The following is a 19,285-nucleotide window of genomic DNA, read 5'->3' as shown; positions in this document are numbered from 1 at the left end:
GGAAATAGACATTAAAGCAATAACTATCACAACAGTCATCAGAGGTAGGTGTTGTTTTCCCCAGTCTGCAGAGGGGGACAACTGAGGCACAGAGCTTAAGAGCCCAGTGTCAAATGCATGGCAGAAGTAGGAATAGAACTAACAGCAGAACTAACCCTCAGTCCCTAGTCTAACCATTAGTCAGCATTGCCTCACTAGGTTGGCAAGACATTAGACCTGGGTTTTGGGGGATACATGTGTACAATGCAAATACAAAATGTGTGCATGTTATTTGTGTGCCTGCTGTGAGCGTGCAATTAAAAGGATTGTGCATGCAACTGTGAAGATGCCTGAGCTAGTGGCTAGTTATTGTTGTGATAATTATTTGTCTAGTGGTTGCTGGCCATGTGTTCTCCGCTCTAGAACACACAACAACACATACAGTCCCTGTCCAAAAGAGCTTGCTACTGAAGTGCCTGGTTTGGCCTCCCTTCCTCATGTGATTTCCCTGGGGCTACTCAACCTGAACGATGATGGCAGGATTGGGCCCTAAAGAGATGAGCTATCCATACCAGTGTATTTCCCAGTATGTCCCATCTCTGGGTGTCGGCTTCTGAGATCATAAGAGGGGACAAGCATGCCTTATATTTGCTGGTACCTATATGGCAGAGCACAGGATCGATGAAAAACCAATGGTAATGAAGTCTTTTATAAACACAGTGCCAAATCCTCAGCTGATGTGAATCATCAGTGGTGCCACTGGTTTTAGTGGAGCTGTGCCATTTTATACCAGCTGAGGATCTTGGCCCTTGGTCTTCAAGAAAGCTGGGTTATATATTAAATACGATGCTGGGTGGCCACAGCTGCATAGATCAGAGCTGCTGATTTTAATAAACATTTGCATTTCAGATGCACTGTGTAGCTCATACATCCCAAGATGTGTATCTCTCCTGCCATTCTGCAGGAGACCATGCTGAACAAGTCCTTTAAAAGCTTCAACAGAGCAGCTAGCAGAGGGGAAGGCATGGGAACCATTGTGAAAGCATGGAGCATGCATCCCCATGGCACAGGAAGCTCTTTTCTCCAGTGAAGGTTTTAGGGAGGCTGGGCTGAGTCACTACTAGTTCACCCTTGTCCTAGAATAGCTGGGCAAGAGCCATTCTAGCCCCCAAGCAGAGGACTGCTGCTGAGTAATCAAAGGACACAGCAGGCAGTTTTCTTCTGACACACAGTCCCAGGGAGCCTGGGGCCAGGGCAAGATGGTAAATGGCTGAGAGAGTAGAGAGGGTTTCTGTGGGGAAGCATCATGGAGCGAGTACAGCAAGTGCTCCCAGGGAGGAAAAAGGAAGCCAAACTCAGTGGAACAGTTGAGGGATGTGCAGCTGATTAAAGGATCAGTCTCAGCCAGATTCAAGGCTTTGGGGCCGAGGGCACTCAAGAGTACCAGGATGTTGTTGGCTGATATTACCCCTTACATTTTGAGGAAGCTGTAGATCCCTGGAATCTATCTAAGCTCTGCATGATTTATATCCCACTTATCACCATGGACCTTATCCAAAGTCCATTAGAATCACTGAGAATCTGTCCACAGATTTTAGTGGGCTGCCCATGCACATATGCTTTTAATGTCACACAGGTAAGGTCCCTATGCTGGTGTTTCGGTGATGTCCACTACCAGTGCAGCTAGGGCTTAATTAGCACCTTCCCTTTGATGTGGGAGCCTAAAGCTTTCACCCAGATAGTGCAAATCCTGGTGATTAATTATCTGCCTTGCGGTCCCCAGAGGAGGCACTAGGACCTGTTCTTTTGGCGCACCAGGAAATTTAAGGCTGGCCATGGTGGAAATTAATTGAGACCTGGATATCTTGGATCAAGATGGGAGCTTGCATGTGTAGGTCATTGACTAGGGGTGTTTTCTGAATCCTTCTCTGAGCCTGAGCCATAAAGGATGGCAATCTGGTACAGCTTCCTGAGATTGGCTCTTTAGCTCAAACTGTAGCAGCTCATGCTTTTAGCTCTTGGTTGTCCCTGGTGTGCTGGGCAAGATGGCAGTCATCACACACACTAAGACCTGTAGGTGCTTCAGAACACACAGATGTAATGAAGATGAGGGGAGCTGAAATCAACTGCATTTTCGATGCTACCATAAGGGCTCCTGCAAGCTGCCAGTATGGCCCTGGGTTGGGCATACTGTGTGTGTTCTAAATCATTTGCAGGACTAATGACTGATGACTGCTCTTCTTTCAAATAAGCAGTGATGGTCCTAAGACAAAATCCTCTATCCAGGAAAGTTCTGAGCCAGATCCATCTCCATAGCACATCACTTGAGCCCATTGGTATTGCTGTGCGAATGAGCTACCACGCCACCATTGGGTACCGTGCCTGAGCAGAGAGGCCAGAGTCAGCATGTGGACAAGTTCTGCAACCATCTGATAGAGCATAAAGACCTAGGCAGCTGATTTGTGTTGATTGTCTATGGATGAGGGAACCTCCAATGGCTGGGAGATTGGGACCCAAAGCTCAGATGGCTGGCTGAAGCAGGAGGGTTGCCTATTAGCCCCCCAGGGGCATCTCACTCAGAGTGTTAATGGCCAGTGTGCAAGGCAGAGACACTAGAGGAGTGTTTCCAGATCCTACTGCAGAAGAGAAGCGAGTGAGGGAATGAGCTAGCCTCATGCTCCCCAGGAGATGCTTAAGATGGGATTTAGGAGGAGTTGGTCCATCAGCCCTTTCCCAGGCAGAATAGAGGGAGATTGAACCAGCCAGAAGTGGGTGGAAGGCTGTTGCCTGCCCAGGCCCCTCAAAAAGTCAGCAGAAGGAAAGACCACCTGGGTCTGCTGGGAAGAAGGGTTCCTGTGGGTGATTGTGGGGGTGCGGGGGCAGCAGGTCACTTACACTCTTGCACTGCTTCTGGGACAGCTGAGAGATTGGAAGCACCCTGGGCATTCAGGATCCTGGGAAAGGTTCTGGCCAGGTGCAGATCCTGGGCTCTGGAAGAGAGAGGGATATTTGCTTGGAACCTGCTTTGCTATGGAATGGATCAATACTATTGGGCAGGAGCAAGTTGATGAATGAAGACCTGACAGAGCTATGGTCTGGTGTCCGCTAAGGTGACTCTGCCCCATTCACATAGCTATAGTGACTCTCTGCCAGCCACTCAGGTAGCTGGAGTTCACAAGGCCAATCTGGAAATCTTGCAGCTGCAGGATTTGCTGAGGTGAGAAGCACGCTGCTCAGGGAGGGACAAAGCCATGAGTGTTTCAGTCAAGCAATGTAAGCACAGGGCTGGGAGTGAGGAATCTTGGGTTTGATCCCTGATTCACTGTCCCAAGGAACTGACACACTAAGTTGAGAAGACAGACAAAGGGTGGGAGGGGAAACAGAGCACGGAGTGAGGAAGTCACTTCCCCAAGGTCATCTAGCAAGTCCATGCCAGAGCTGGGGAAAGAAACCAGGTCTCCTGATTCCCAACCCAGTGCCCCTCCTTAGAATGCTGACCCAGTACAGCAATGAGCTAGCCTGGCCCTGAATTCCTTTGGAAGAGGGACATTGAGCCTTGTTTTAGCCTCAACCAGCTAATCTCCATGTGAGTGAGGTGTGGAGGCTTCATGGAGCCCATCCCACTCCCCATGAGGCTTCAGGATAACACAGAGTAAGCCCCATGGGAAGCAGCCATTTACACCAGACTCCTCCTTCCATTAGGGACTCGGACATCTCCATCACAAATCAAGTAGATAAAATGTTTGACTCGACTCGCTCCCTGCTTTTATCTCCAGCCCAGGGGAATTGGGCTGCTAAAAGCATTCTCAGGGCCCAATATATGCTGCTGCTCCCAAACTAACAGGCCAGCTAGATGCACGCGACACATTTATTTACTGTCTGTAGTTGCCCTGGACCACCTAGGGGGATGATGTACCATGCCCCCATCTGCTCTAGCCCAAGCTGACTTCCTCCTGAGCACTCCTTTAATCATGGGAAGTCCCCAGTTGTGCCCCTTGTGGAGATTGAACTGTCTAAATTGCCAGCTGAAGCTTGTGTACAGCTGATACCACCTCTCCCCTTCTCCTGCTCCAGCACTCCCTGTGCCACTGAAATCTCACTGCAAGCAGCACAGTGCACTGGGTCACCCAGCTGCCTGGGTGCTTTGCAGATTGTTTTCAGTCAGGAGAAGAAACAGGGCCCATCTCGTTCCTCACATGCTGGCTCCCACTGAAACTGGTCAGAAGGCTGCAGTCACCAGGACAATATGTTCTCATGGCAGAGTGGTGCCATTAGGCCTATACAGCTGAGAGAGATCCTTCCCTTTCCTGCACCATGCCAGCTAGAGCGCTGGCCACAATTCCCGCTGCCTGGCCGTTTCTGACTCAGGCACCAGTAGGCCTAATGGAGAGCGATTAACTGTCCCCCTGTTGCTTTCCTTTCCTGGCGTCCCCCACCATGAGTGTGGTCACCACTGGCCTCCTGAGCAGCTGAGGGAGGAGGAGTGGCTCAGTTGGAGGGAGGTCAGAGACAAGTGGGGTGGCTGGTTGAGAGAAAAGGGGATTCCTAAAAGGTGAAAAGGCAGCTAGCTGGGACTATCACACATGTGACTGCAGAACCCAGGGCTGTGCCTTGCCTGACAGCTTCCTGCATCTCAGACTGCAATCCTAGCTGCTCTGTATTCAATACAAAGGAAAAGGAAGTGCAGGGGTATAGGAGGCTCAAGTCAGACTGAGGGGCATAGGCAGAGCTGTGTGGCAGCCTCGTAGTGAACTAGCAGGTTTACTCCTATATTTGGCTCCTGTTGCCTTGAACCTAGAGCCCATTCTGCTGCTGCTCTCTGGATTTAGACAGAGGTGCTGTACCCTGGCCATTCTGAGTGGCCAGCTTGCAGGACCCCTGTCACTCACCTTCTCTCTTGTGAGGCCTCCCCCACCCCACTCCAAACAGCCTGTGTATGTGTGCACCAAGGACGTACTGTTTCCCTGCCAGAGGTTCTCTTGTGGCTGGGTAACTAAGGCTCTTTAGACAAGTGTTGTGTTTGCTGGCAGGGAGGAGAAGCCACTGCTGGGTGCATGGTGTTCAGGCGCGGCTCTAGGTATTTTGCCACCCCAAGCACAGCAGGCAGGCTGCCTTTGGTGGCTTGGCTGCGGGAGGTCCCCAGTCCCGCGGATTTGGCGGCAGCCTGCAGGAGGTCCGCCGAAGCCACAGGACCAGCGGACCCTCCGCAGGCAGAGCTCCCTACTCTCCACCTCATTTCAACATGTCTGAGTGTGTGGATTTCCTGGGATACAGCTCTCTGTGCATTCAGGAGGCTGCCTGCCACACAGGAGATGGCTCGCAGGTGACATGGAGCCTATGGGCTGCACTGCAGCAGGGAGGAGTCTGAGAGACAGGCTCAAGCAGTTTAGGGGCTCAAAACAGGCTATCAATTATTCATGGCCATATTTATAGAAGAAAATGCACTTAAATAATACATCTCACAAAGGGAGGGGGATGGGAGCATGGTTCTCTGAAACATGGAATATTTATTGGCCTGTTTCATTTTCACTCCTTGCTGTCACTGCTCATCAGCATGCTCTGGGCTTTTGGATGATTCTAAGGCAGGCCCAGGCCTCATATATCCCATATATACAGCTCTTTCTCTCTCTTTGTTCTTCATCTTTCTATCATCTGTCTCTTTATCTCCATGCTTTATCTAGCTCTGTATCTCTCTCCCATGCATACCCTATCTCTCTCTTCCATCTCGTTATCATCACATATACAGGTACCTACCTATACAGGGAAGAAATTTCTGAAAGCAGGTGGTTCTTCTTTGAGTGATTGTTCATGTCCATTCCAAGCAGGTGTATGCACACTGCATGCATGCCAGCCAGAAGATTTTCCCCTTGCAGCGCCGTAGGGTCAGCCTGTGGTGCCTCATATAGGGGCCTACCAACCCTCCATCCCCTCAGTTCCTTCTTACCGCCAGTGACAGCTAGCTGGAACTTTGCTCGCTCTTACAGCAAGCCTAGCAGTGTCTCTATTAAGTGTATATAGTTTGTTTTTTCTTATAGTTTAGAATTAGTGTTAGTTGTAAGATAGTTAATAGCTGTTGGGGGGCTTCACCCCCACCATAATCGTCGCCCCGTCTGGGGCATGCTCAGGTCCCCAGGATTTAAACTCTGCGCAGACTGCGGGAAGTTTATCCTGAAGAGTGACCCCCACTCTTCCTGCTTGAGTGTTACCAAAGAGACCGGTGCCATATCTGCAAGGGGTTTCATCCCAGGACTCTTAAGGACAGAGAGCAGAGACTTAGAGTGCTCCTTATGGAGGCGGCCTTATGGCTACACTCGGACTCCGAGCCTGCCTACCCTGCGCCCAGCACCTCATCCTCGGTGCTTAGTGCTCAGGCACCATTAGCAAGAGAGGAGGCCCAGTCTAAGAACTCTAAGTCCCAGCACCAGAGAAAAATCAGGACATAGAAAATTGGCCTCCATGTGGCACCAATCACCATCACCGGTGCCTGTGAAAAAAAGGATGCCAGTGAGGGCCTCCTAGGGTGACCAGACATCCTGATAAAATCAGGACCGTCCCGATATTTGGGTGGTTGTCCCGATATTTTGCTCCACTGGCTGCACTTGGCTTTTTTTTTTTTTTCTCCACCGGCAGACCCTCCTCCCCCATGTGTCCCGATATTTTCTTCATCTCATCTGGTCACCCTAATCACCCCACCTTAAAGGGCCGGTGGCATCCACAAGTGTAGTGGGACAAGCCATGCCACAGCTGCATCCTCCCAAGGTCCCGTTGACTCCTGCCCTTGTGGGGCTGCAGTCGAGTCTGGACTGGTTCAAGTCCCCGGACCTCAGCAAGGAGGTGCACCTCCCATCGACGCCTGACTTATTAAGCCTCCCATGCCGGAGGGAAGAGTCTCCAGGGACGGCCCAACCCCTGATCCAAGGGGCAAGCTGGCCATGATAATGCCACAGTCCTCACCCCGCACTGCTCCAGCAGTACAGGTGCAAAGAGAGTGTTCCCTGGCCTCGGGGCACCACTCGCCGGTGACAGTGGGTACAGCCCCTCGTCGGTCTTCATATTCGGAAACCTCGGAGGCGGAGGCGGAATCCTACAGCTCCAGTAGATCAAGGAGCATGAGATCAGCTTCACAGGCAAGCCAATGACCTTACCCGTGTCGTGCCATGCTGTGGCAGCAGCAGTGGCAACCACCCTCCACGTGGCCGTTCTGTACTCCCTGGGCTTACCATCAGACCCTGGGACAGGTGCACAGTCTGCGCTCCAGGAGTGTGCCACCACAGAATCCAGCACCGCCTAGTCAGACACCAGCACCGATGGGGGCCATGTTTTTGATGCCGCAGGCACCATCCAGTGCACCTCGTCGTTCGGTGTCAACCCTGGTACTGGTCGCGGTGCCACATCTGACATCCATATTGGCCACACAACCAGAGTACCATGTGCCGCAGGACCCTGCGGAAGCTGAGGGTAGCAAGGAAGGTCCCATGCAAGTGATGTCCTCCTCTTCCTCGTTGGATGAGGCAATCGCGGGAACTTCAGCAGCACCAGCTCCAGAGGACAACCAGGTGCTTCAGCAGCTACTTAAACATGCTGCATAAAGCTGGTGATCCAGGTGGAAAAGGTTGAGGTGGACGTAGATCCGGTAGTGGACATCCTTGCTCCCTCGGGCCCATCTAGGATCACCCTACCATTGATCAAAATGATAGTGACACATCCCTTACCCTTTGGCAGACACCAGCTTCTTTGGCCCCTACAGCCAAAAGGACAGAGAGGCGCTACTTTGTACCCTCCAAGGGCCACGAGCACCTATATGCTCACCCTCCTCCAGACTCTCTGGTTGTGGATGCGGTCAACCAAAGGGAGCATCAGGAGTTTCAAGGGTCTACACCAAAGAACAGGGAAGCCAAGAAGTTGGACCTCTTTGGTAGAAAGGTGTACTCAACAGGTGGTATGAAACTACATATAACCAGACAACAGGCTATAGTGAGCCACTGTGGCCATAACACATGCTCGGCCTTGTCCAAGTTCGCTGAACTCCCTCCCCAGGAATCACAAACGGAATTCTCCACTGTGGTGGAGGAGGGGAAGCTGATTTAGTATGCATCCCTCCAAGCGACCCTGGATGCTGCGGATGCAGCCTCCCGCATGCTGGCCACTGGGCTGGTGATGCGGTGGGGGTCCTGGTTTCAGGCCTTGGGCCTTCCACATGAGGTCCAGCAGACCATCCAGGACCTCTCCTTTGAGGGGCCCACGCTGTTTTCCAAGAAACTGGACAAGAGGGTCCATTGCCTAAAGGACTCAAGGGCTACCTTACGCTCACTGGGCCTGCACACTGCAGCCACCCAGCTCAGGCAATTCAGGCTGCAGCCGGCCCTGCAGCCGTACCAGCCCCAGAACCTCCCAGAGCCCTCATGTAGGTGGAGCAGAAGTGGCAGGAGAAGGCAACAACAGCCCTCTGGACAGCCGTCTGGCCAGCCGCGGCCTCGACCCCAAATTTGATGGTGCAATCAAGGACAACCTACCTGTCAGGACTTTGGATCCTACCAATCCTAGCTTTTTGTCGAGTCTGTCCCCCTTCTATCGTGCCTGGTCCTGAATCACATTGGACAGTTGGGTGCTCCGCATGGTAGAGAGGGGATATTCTAGCCAATTCTCCTCCCTCCCGCCCCACCAGCCCCCTCCCCATCCCTCTTCAGGGACCCTTCTCATGAGCAGCTTCTAATTCAGGAAGTGCAGTCCCTCCTTGTTGTAGGGGCAGTGGAGGAAGTTCCTCAGGAACTCAGGGGCAGGGGGTTCTACTCCCAGTATTTCCTAATACTGAAGGGGAAAGGGACCTCAGACCTATTTTGGACTTGCGGCGTCTGAACAAGTTTGTGAAGAAGCTCAAGTTCCGTATGGTCTCCCTGTCCTTCATCATTCCCTCCATGGATCCAGGAGACTGGTATTTCCATATCGCGATAATCCCTCAATGCAGACATTACCTCCAATTCATAGTGGGCAACACCCATCTCCAGTTCGCAGTCCTGCCTTTCAGCCTGTCAACAGCCCGGAGGGTCTTCACAAAGTGCATAGCAGTCGTAGCAGCCTTCCTGCACAAGCATGCAATTCAAGTGTTTCCCTACCTGGACGATTGGCTCATCAAGGGCTGCTCCCAGGCACAGGTGGAGGCTCAGGTGGCCTTTATCAGACACACCTTCCTAGAGCTCGGCATCCTGCTGAACAAGGCCAAGTCTACCCTGTCTTCCATCCAGCGGATAGAGTTCATAGGGGCAGTTCTGGACTCGACACAAGCCAGAGCGTACCTACCGGAGTCCAGGTTTCAGTCCATGTCCGACATAATTCTCGGTCTCCAACATTTCCTGACCACCACAGCAAGGAACTGCCTCAAGTTGCTGGGGCATATTGCTGCATGCATCTATGTGGTGAGCCACGCCAGGCTCAGGCTGCACCCTCTTCAGGCCTGGTTAGTGACTGTGTACCGACCAGCCAGGCTTGGTGGTGATGCTTCCCCAAATGGTGCTAGATTCCCTCCAGTGGTGGCTCGACCTACGAAAGTTCGTCATGGGAGTATGTTCGCCAGCCCCCAGCCAGCCCTATCCTTGGTAACAGATGTATCTGATCTGGGGTGGGAGGGCACACCTGGGGAATCTCAGGACCCAAGGCCTTTGGTCCCCAGGGGACCTCACTTTGCACATCAATGTCAGGGAGATACAGACGGTGCATCTCACTTTCCTGACCTTCAAATCTCGCTTGGCAGGCAGGCGTGTTGCAGTCCTCATGGACAATACTTCACCAGTGTTCTATATCAACAAACAGAGGGGTGCACACTCCTCTTCCCTGTGCCGGGAAGCCCTCGCATTATGGGATTTTTGTGTACAGAATGCAATTCACCTAATGGCATCCTACCTCCCGGGGCTGCAAAACGGCCTAGCAGACACCCTCAGCCACTCGTTCCATGGTCAGGAGTGCTCCCTTCGCTGGGATGTGGCACTTTCAATCTTCTGTCTCTGGGGCTATCCCCAGGTAGACCTGTTTGCCTTGCGGAACAACAGGAAGTGTCAACGGTTCTGCTCCATCATGGGGCGCAGTCCAGGGTCTCTCACAGATGCCTTCTTCCTCTTGTGGGAAGGTGGCCTGCTTTATGCCTTCCCTTCAATTCTGGTGGTCCACAGAGTACACCTCAAGATTCGCAGGGATCACGCTTGAGTCATACTGATAGCTCCAGCGTGACCACACCAGCATTAGTTCACATTGCTACTGCAGATGTCTGTACAGGCACCCCTCGCGTTGCCCCTGCTCCTGGACCTGATCACACAGGATCGAGGCCACCTCCATCACTCGAACCTGGAGCTGCTCCACCTCACAGCCTGGGTGCTCCATGGCTAAACCTGGTAGAAATGCAATGCTCACAGCAGATTAGACAAGTCCTCCTTGGTAGCAGGAAACCCTCCACCAGGGCCACATACACGGCCCAGTGGAAACAGTTTTCCATCTGGGAAGAACAGCAGGGACAGGCTCCATTGCTCGCTCCGATTCCACTCATCATTGACTACCTACTTCATCTGAAACAGCAGGGTCTTTCCGTCTCTTTGGTTCGGGTCCACTTGGCGGCCATCTCCACATTCCACCTAGGAGCTAACAGTAGTTCAGTCTTTGCAAACCCATAGAATCATAGAATATCAGGGTTGGAAGGGACCTCAGGAGGTTATCTAATCCAATCCCCTGCTCAAAGCAGGACTAATTCCCAACTAAATCATCCCAGCCAGGGCTTTGTCAAGCCTGACCTTAAAAACCTCTAAGGAAGGAGATTCCACCACCTCCCTAGGTAACCCATTCCAGTGTTTCACCACTCTCTGAGTGAAAAAGTTTTTCCTAATATCCAACCTAAAACCTCCCTCACTGCAGCTTGAGAGCATTACTCCTTGTTCGTCATCAGTACCACTGAGAACAGTCTAGATCCATCCCTTTGGACCCCTTTCAGGTAGTTGAAAGCAGCTATCAAATCCCCCCTCACTTCTCTCTACAGACTAAACAATCCCAGTTCCTCAGCCTCTCGCATAAGTCATGTGCTCCAGCACCCTAATCATTTTTGTGCCCTCTGCTGACTCTTTTCAATTTTTCTACATCCTTCTTGTAGTGTGGCCCAAACTGGACACAGAACTTCAGATGAGGCCTCACCAATGTCGAATAGAGGGAATGATCACATCCCTAGATCTGCTGGCAATGCCCCTCCTATACAGCCCAAAAATGCCATAGCCTTCTTGGCAACAAAGGCACACTGTTGACTTCATATCCAGCTTCTCGTCCACTGTACCCCTAGGTCCTTTTCTGCAAAACTGCTTCCTAGCCATTCGGTCCCTAGTCTATACAGTGAATGGGATTCTTCCGTCCTAAGTGCAGGATTCTGCACTTGTCCTTGTTGAACCTCATCAGCTTTCTTTTTGCCCAGTCCTCTAATTGTCTAGGTCCCTCTGTATCCTATCCTCCACCTCCACATATCTACCACTCTCCAAGTTTAGTTCTTCTGCAACACTTGCTGGAGTGCAGTCCACGCATCCTCCAGATCATTAATAAAGTATTGAACAAAACGCCCAGGACTGACCCTTGGCACTCCACTTGAAACCCGTTGCCAACTAGACATGGAGTTGTTGATCACTACCTTTGAGCCCGATGATCTAGCCAGCTTTCTAATCACCTTATAGTCCAATTATCCAATCTTTAGCTTGCTGGCAAGAATACGGGAGACCGTAACAAAAGCTTTGCTAAAAAACACATCTACTGCATTCCCTCATCCACAGGCCATTATCTCCTCATAGAAGGCAATTAGTAGTCAGGCATGACTTGCCCTTGGTGAATCCATGCTGACTGTTCCTGATCACTTTCCTCTCCCCTAAGTGCTTCAGAATTGATTCCTTGAGGACCTGCTCCATGATTTTTCCAGGGATTGAGGTGAGGCTGACTGGCCTGTAGTTCCCCGAATGCTCCTTCTTCCCTTTTTTAAAGATGGACACTACAGTAGCCTTTTTCCAGTCATCTGGGACCTCCCCCGTTCGCCATGAGTTTTCAAAGATAATGGCCAATGGCTCTGCAATCACATCTGCCAACGCTTTTAGCACCCTCGGATGCACCGCATCCTGCCCCATGGACTTGTGTTCATCCAGTTTTTCTAAATAGTCCCGAACCACTTCTTTCTCCACAGAGGGCTGGTCACCTTCTCCCCATACTGTGCTGCCCAGTGCAGCAGTCTGAGAGCTCACCTTGTTTGTGAAGACAGAGGCAAAAAAATCATTGAGTACATTAGCTTTTTCTACATCCTCTGTCACTAGGTTGCCTCCCTCATTCAGTAAGAGGCCCACACTTTCCTTGACTTTCTTCTTGTTGAAGACAACCCATTGGTTGGTCGCATCCTCAAGGGCCTGGATAGGCTTTTCCCGCATACTCGACAATCTGTCCTGTCCTGGGACCTTAATTTGGTCCTTTCTGCCCTCACAGGGCCCCACTTCGAGCCCCTGGCTACGTGCTCATTACTGTATCTCTCCTATAAGGTTCCATTCCTCGTGGCTATCACCTCGGCCAGGAGGGTATCAGAGCTCAGAGCCCTGATATCTGAGCCTCCATACACTGTTTTTCACAAAGACAAAGTCCAACTCAGACCACACCCAGCGTTCCTTCCTAAGGTGGTCTCCCAATTCCACAGGGGTCAGGACATTTTTCTCCCTGTGTTCTATCCTAAGCCACACTCCTCCAGCACATAGGCTGCATTCCCTAGACGTTCGCAGGGCCCTGGCATTCTATATTGAAAAAAACAAACTGTTCAGGAAATCAATCCAACTCTTTGTTGCTGTGGCCGACAGGATGAAAGGGCTCCCCATCTCATCACAGCATATCTCCTCATGGATCACGGCCTGCAACCACGAATGCTACGATCAGGCTAAGGAGCCTGCCCCGCCAATCACAGCCCACTCCACAAGGGCACAGGCCTCCTCCACAGCGTTCCTGGCTCAGGTCCTGACACAGGAAATATGCAGAGCTGCTACGTGGTCTTCAATCCATACATTTATGTCACACTATGCCATCACACACCAGGCCAAGATGATGCAGCCTTCGGCCATGCAGTGCTCCAATCGGCAATGAACTCCGACCCCACCGCCTAAACTCAGGCATGTGAGTCACCTACTTGGAATGGACATGAACAATCACTCGAAGAAGAAAAAACAGTTACTCACCTTTTTGTAACTGTTGTTCTTTGAGATGTGTTGTTCATGTCCGTTCCAATACCCACACTCCTGCTCCTCTGTCGGAGTGCCAACAAGAAGGAACTGAGGGGGTGGAGGGTTGGCAGGCCCCTATATAGGGTGCCATGGAGGCACCACTCCAGGGGGCACACAGGCCGATCCTACAGCGCTGCTAGGGGAAAATCTTCTGGCTGCCGTGCATGCGGCGCACACACACCTGTTTGGAATGGACGTGAACAACACATCTCGAAGAACAACAGTTACAAAAAGGTGAGTAACCATTTTTTCTTTGATCTAGCAGAAAAAGGCATAATGAGATTCATTGGTTCGATGTTGAAGCTAGATGAATTCAGACTAGAGATAAGGTGCATGTTTTTAACCATGAAGGGAACTAACCATTGCAACATCTTGCCTAAGGATGTGATGGATTCTCCATCATTTGAAGACTTTAAACCAAAACTGGATATCTTTCTAATAGTTCTGCTATTGCTCAAACAGCAGTTATAGGCTTGATGGGGAAATTACTGGAAGAGTTTCTGTGTTTTGTGTTATGCAAGGGGTCAGACTAGATTATCAGAATGGTATAGTCTGGCCTTAATATCCATCCATTCATCCAAGGCATCTTTCTCCTGAGTGTCTTACTGCTCCCCTGAAATGACAAGAGAGGTGCTGAATTGGGGGGATGCTGTTGACAATTAGAAAGAGGGTCATAGGACCATCAGTTGAAGTCTTCAAAAGGAGATCATCTGGGATCAGCCATACAGCTGGCAAGGCCTTACATGAGAGCAAGGTCCAAATTAACTGGAGTAGGTTTTAGTGGAGGGTTCAGTCCTGAGTTGTGTCTCTCTTTGGTCTTGCTGCTGGAGCAAAAGGCTGGGCTCTGGAGATGAGCTCTTTCCTTCCTCCCTCACCCCCCTTTCTCTCTTCACCATCTGGCTGTGGGACCAGGTGATAGGGAGAGCCTAAAAGTAGCAGATCCTGCCTGGGCTGCATGGCTCCCAGAAGAGAAGAGCCCCAAAACAGCCCTTTGCTTTGAAAGCGATTAAAGCAACCACCGTGTCACGGTTCCTTCCCCACTCTGAACTCTAGGGTACAGATGTGGGGACCTGCATGAAAGCCCCCTAAGCTTATTCCTACCAGTTTAGGTTAATACCTGGTATTCTGCCACCACTAAGTGATTTAACAAGAAACGGGGAAAGGACCACTTGGAGTTCCTCTTTCCCCAAAATATCCCCCCAAGCCCTTACACCCCCTTTCCTGGGGAGGTTTGAGAACAATATCCTAACCAATTGGTTACAAAAGTGATCAAAGACCCAAACCCCTGGATCTTTGGACAATGGAAAAATCAGTCAGGTTCTTAAAAGAAAGGTTTTATTAAAAAGAAAAGGTAAAAATCATCTCTGTAAAATCAGGATGGAAAATAACTTTACAGGGTAATCAGATTTAAAGAGCCCAGAGGAACCCTCTCTAGCCTTAGTTTCAAAGTTACAGCAAAACAGAGATACCTTCCTTTAGCAAAGGAACATTCACAAGTTGAGAAAAACAAAGATAAACTAATATGCCTTGCCTGGCTGTTACTTACAAGTGTGAAATATGAAAGACTTGTTCAGAAAGATTTGGAGAACATGGATTGATGTCCGGTCTCTCTTAGTCCCGAGAGCAAACAACCCCTAAACAAAGAGCACAAACAAAAGCCTCCCCTGCACCACAAGATTTGAAAGTATCTTGTCCCCTTATTGGTCCTTTGGGTCAGGTGTCAGCCAGGTTACCTGAGCTTCTTAACCCTTTACAGGTAAAAGGATTTTGGTGCCTCTGGCCAGGAGGGATTTTATAGTATTGTACACAGGAGGGTTGTTACCCTTCCCTTTATAGTTATGACACCCCACCTGGGATCAACCCACCTGAAAACAGTAATCAGAAATGGGGCAGAATCCCTGGAATGTCCATAGGAATATAGACCTAGTGTTTGTCAAGCCAGCTGCACCATTCATTTTCCTGTTCTGTCTCAGTCTAAACTCTGGTATTTCTGCACTCATTACTCCTGATGGCATTCTGTGCCAAAAATAAAAAATTCTGCACCGAAAGATTAAAAATTCTGCAGAATTCTGGGAGTTTTGTCAATAAATAAATATAGAGGCTCCAGCATGGAAGTGGGGAGCACAGGTCACTGGCTGCACAAAGTGGGAGATCACCCTGCAGCCTCCCCGCCACCAGGAGATGGACTCAGCAGTGAGGCTGCACCCAACCCTGACACAGCACAAGGCCAGGGCCTGTCCCAGAAACACCCTGGAGCCCTGCCCCTCTGTGGCAGGTGCACCAGGTGTGGGACAGGCAGGCTGAATCAGGCAGGATCTAAGTGTGGAGGGGCTCAGTGTCAGGGGATCCAAGTGTGAGGTGAGAGGGTTCTGTGTGGGACAATCTGGGTGGAGGCAGCTCAGTGGGGGGTCTAGTGGGGGATCTGGATGCACAGAGGCTTGTTGGGGGTGGGTTCCAGCTGCAGGGGCAATGTGACTCTGCATGGGCTTCCAGGTGAAGGTGGTTGGGGCTCAGAGGAGGGATCTGGTTGTGGGGGCTCAGCGAGGGACTCTGGGTGCTGGGGGAGTGGGGCTTGGTGGGATGGGCATCTGGGTGCAGCTAGTTGGGGATCAATGACTACCTTCTTGTTGCTAACATATCTGTAGAAACTCTTCTTATTACCCTTCACATACCTTGCTAGCTGCAACTCCAATTGTGCTTTGGTCTTTCTGATTACATCCCTGCATGCGCTAGCAATACATTTGTACTCCTCCCTAGTCATCTGTCTAAGTTTCCACTTCCTGTAAGCTTCCTTTTTGTGTTTAAGCTCACCAAAGATTTCTCTGTTAAGCCAAGCTGGGCGTGTGCCATATTTACTATTCTTTTTGCACATCAGGATGGTTTGTTCCTGCACCTTCAATGAGGCTTCTTTGAAATACAGCCAGCTCTCCTGGATTCCTTTCCCCCTCATTAGCCTCCCAGGGGATCCTGCCCATCAGTTCCCTGAGGGAGTCAGAGTCTGCTTTTCTGAAGTCCAGGGTCTGTATTCTGCTGCTCTCCTTTCTTTCATCAGGATCCTGAATTCGACCATCTCATTGTCACTGCTGCCCAGGTTTCCACCCACTTCTACTTCCCCTACCAAACAAGCAACAATTTTTAGTAACAAACTGTAGTTGCCATGTTGTCCTTACCCCTCCTCCCACAAGCACTGTCTGGTGCCTTAGCCACGCAATCCCCATTACAGTGATTTTTAAACAAAATACCTGTTTATTCATTTGTAATGCACACAGGATGATTGACATGCAGAATAACACTCTGCAAACCTTACAGGTAGCGAACTCCGGGCTCCCCTGCTGCTTTTAGCCACCCATGGCAATGGGCAGGCATGATGCCTCCAGGTGCTAGGAGCACATGCAGCAACAGTCACTCTCAAACCTCTTAACAAGGTACAGTTTGCAGTCCTCCCTCACAGCTGCCACCCACTGGCTGGTTCAGACAGGGAGTCAGGTGTTGACCCTGCCCTTCACCTTAATGAGCTGCCCCATTTGAGAATCCAGCTCTGAGAGCAGCACCAGGTTCTTGCTCCTGTTCTCCTTCAACACACACATTCCTACAACGAAGAAGGATGGGCTCAGTATCCAGCCCCCCATCCTGTGCCCAGTGAACAAAGGGTTTGTCATAACAGATCAAACCAAATATCCACTGTCTTTGATAGTGGCCAATATCAGCTGCCCCCAGAAAAGTGCAAGAAAGCTCTTGATGGACAGCTATGCATTAACATGGCTGGCACTCAGCTAGTGCCCTGAATCATGATGGTACATAGCCCATATATATGTTTTCATTGTGGCTAATACAAGTATGAACATTCTTATGTCAATGGTCCCAGTTCTCCATCGCCCCACACCTGGGGCAGGCATTTATATCATTGTAAGATAGGTGTAAAATGCTACTAAATTAGTAGGGTAGGGCCAGCGTCTCATCTACGCTAAAGCTCCTTGACACTGCTCTAGAGGGGCAAAGTGGGGTCAGTTCCATTCACACCCATGTTAAGGTCACTGTCCAGAGTGGTACAAAGAGCCTTGGGTTAAATAATAATTCAGGACAGAGGGTGAAATCCCAGACCATTGTGTCAATGGCATAGCTCCTATTGACATCAATGGGATCAGGATTTCCTCTCTAGTGTTTTACACCTAGTGTGCACTGGTATAGATGAATCAGGCCCAATGGAAGTTTTGCCAATGTCTCCCATTGGAGCAGGATCAGACCCCAGTTAAACAGCCCACCCCATACCCTCCTCAGCATCAAACTGTGCTAACCTTATCCCTACTCCTCTACAGGTTTATTTTGCACCAGGAATGAAGTCTTCAGAACATTATTATTTATTGTGTGGATTATGGTATCCTTAGCACTGTACAAACATATAACAAAGAGACAGGGGTGCTGCTTTCCAACCCAAGGAGATAAAAGGTCATGTTTAAGTGCTGCCTTCCACTGATTGTAAAAAGGAAGGAAAGACTGTTTGATTTTAGTCCAGATTCTGCCCTGAGCTCCCCACTTGAGGGATCCCATTGAGCCGGTGAGATTGCATGAGGGTGGCAAAGGGAGGAGTGCCCCCCCCAGCATTACACCCCATTGTGCCGTGGTGGCGCTAGTGCAGGGCCAAAGAGCCCTGTGGTCTCATTGAGGTGAGTTGAGGATGGCGTGGCAAGCATTCTTTGGAACATCATGGCTTTTGCCAGCAAAAAAAAGTCTGCTCCTGAGTTTTCAGTATGCTGGTCCCAGATATGACAGTGAGAAGGGGAGAGAGAGAGAGAAAGAGAGAGAGAGGCCATTCAGAGCTCCACACCCCCCTGCCCTAACCACTTCCACTACAAACACATCAGATATAGAGATTCATGCTATTGTCCCGTCCTTGCCTTTTGAATTGCACTGGGTCTGCTTATATATGGAGGAGAATGGCGGCCTCTAGTGGCACATGCTGGAATAAACATTTGACAGGAAAAGATTGGCTTGTCTGGAGACCCAGGATTGCTGCAGTTTGAAAGTAAAACTGCAAGACGGATTGTCCCATTCCCACTCAGCTCCCCTTATCTGTGGAAATAGAACAAGGCATCAGGTTTCCTCCAAGAGTATCCCTACACTGTGCAGTTACAGTCATGGAATCCCAATTCCTTTTGTTGCAGAGTTGTGACTCACATTGTAGGGCTGATGGTCAAGTGAGTGATTCAGCTGGGAAGGGACAGAAAAAAAATGTTCCTTCTTGATGGATGGGCCTCCTGCAATGAGTTTTCAGAATTCCAAACTCTTAGCCATAGCCTTTACCTATAAAACCATTCCCCCTTGGGCATCAGTTTGGCTAAGTAGCAGTGCTGAAGAAAAGGATCTTGGGGTTACGGTAGATGGAAAGTTGAACATGAGCCTACAGTGTGCTCTTGTAGCCAAAAAGGCTAATAGCATACTGGGCTATATTAGTAGGAGTGTTGCCAGCAGATCGAGGGATGTGATTATTCGGCACTGGTGAGGCCGCATCTGGAATATTGTGTCCAGTTTTGGGCGCCACACTACAAAAAGGACGTGGAACAATTGGAGAGAGTCCAGCGGAGGGCAACAAAAATGATTAGAGGACTGGAGCACATAACTTCTGAAGAGAGACTTATTTAGCCTACGGAAGAGAAGACTAAGGGGGATTTGATAGCAACCTTCAACTACTTGAAGGGATGCTCCAAGGAGGAGGGAGCTAGGCTGTTCTCAATGGTGACGGAGGACAGAACAAGGAGCAATGGTTTGAAGTTGCAGTTGCGGAAGTCGAGGCTGGATATTAGAAAAAACTTTCTGACTAGGAGAGTGGTGAAGTATTGGAATGGGTTACCTAGGGAGGTGGTAGAATCTCCATCTTTAGAGCTATTTAAGGTCCGGCTAGACCGCACCCTGGCTGGGATTATTTAGGGAAAATGGTCCTGCCTTTAGCAGGGGGTTGGACTAGATGACCTCATGAGGTCCCTTCCAACCTTTTGATTCTATGATTCTATGATCAGTTGCATGTTCAGGCCTTTTTTTAACTAAGA

The 19,285-nt window shown here is 50.1% G+C and overlaps 1 protein-coding gene across 1 annotated transcript in view; it reads left to right on the top strand.

Moving 5' to 3' along the window:
- The window catches only part of FBXL16 (F-box and leucine rich repeat protein 16), a 97,312-nt gene that overhangs the window by 44,708 nt on the left and 33,319 nt on the right, over window positions 1–19,285 (top strand). The window lies entirely within an intron of this gene.

The sequence above is a fragment of the Chelonoidis abingdonii genome, chromosome 9 (genome assembly GCF_003597395.2).
Source record: "Chelonoidis abingdonii isolate Lonesome George chromosome 9, CheloAbing_2.0, whole genome shotgun sequence".
NCBI classification, from domain to species: domain Eukaryota; kingdom Metazoa; phylum Chordata; order Testudines; family Testudinidae; genus Chelonoidis; species Chelonoidis abingdonii.
The sequence above is the reverse complement of the archived record's forward strand: the minus strand, read 5'-3'. Positions and strand labels throughout refer to the sequence as shown.